Raw genomic sequence first — 452 nt, 5'->3', positions numbered from 1 at the left:
GTTACTCCCCTTCCCCTAAATAAGGGATCAAATAATGTGATTGTTGAATGGGATGAGCAATTAGTGGGTGGAATATTATTGTGATCTTAACGAGGCTAAAGGAGATATGGGGGGAAGGGGGATCAGGAGGGGAGGGGGGTAGGGGGTATAGGGAGTAAATGGGCCAGGCTGGGCTACACGTTGGAATAAAGGGCTTCTGACTGAGACAATTTACACATGATTTGCACGTAGTTTCACTTCATTCTGCCCATGTGAGCACTAATAGTGCAGGGAATAAAGGAGAGATGAGATCATTAGAGGCATCCTCAGACTGAGTGACCCTGCCAGCAGCTCAGCAGCAGACTGTGGGCAGCACTCTACCTGGCACTGCCGAGCCACTGCACACTGCACCCTCTTAACCCCATCCATGCCAAGGAGGAGGGCAGAGCAGAGTGCCCGGGTGACTCCGAGGG

The sequence above is a fragment of the Anomaloglossus baeobatrachus genome, chromosome 3 (assembly GCF_048569485.1).
Source record: "Anomaloglossus baeobatrachus isolate aAnoBae1 chromosome 3, aAnoBae1.hap1, whole genome shotgun sequence".
NCBI lineage: Eukaryota > Metazoa > Chordata > Amphibia > Anura > Aromobatidae > Anomaloglossus > Anomaloglossus baeobatrachus.
Note: the sequence above shows the minus strand (reverse complement) of the source record.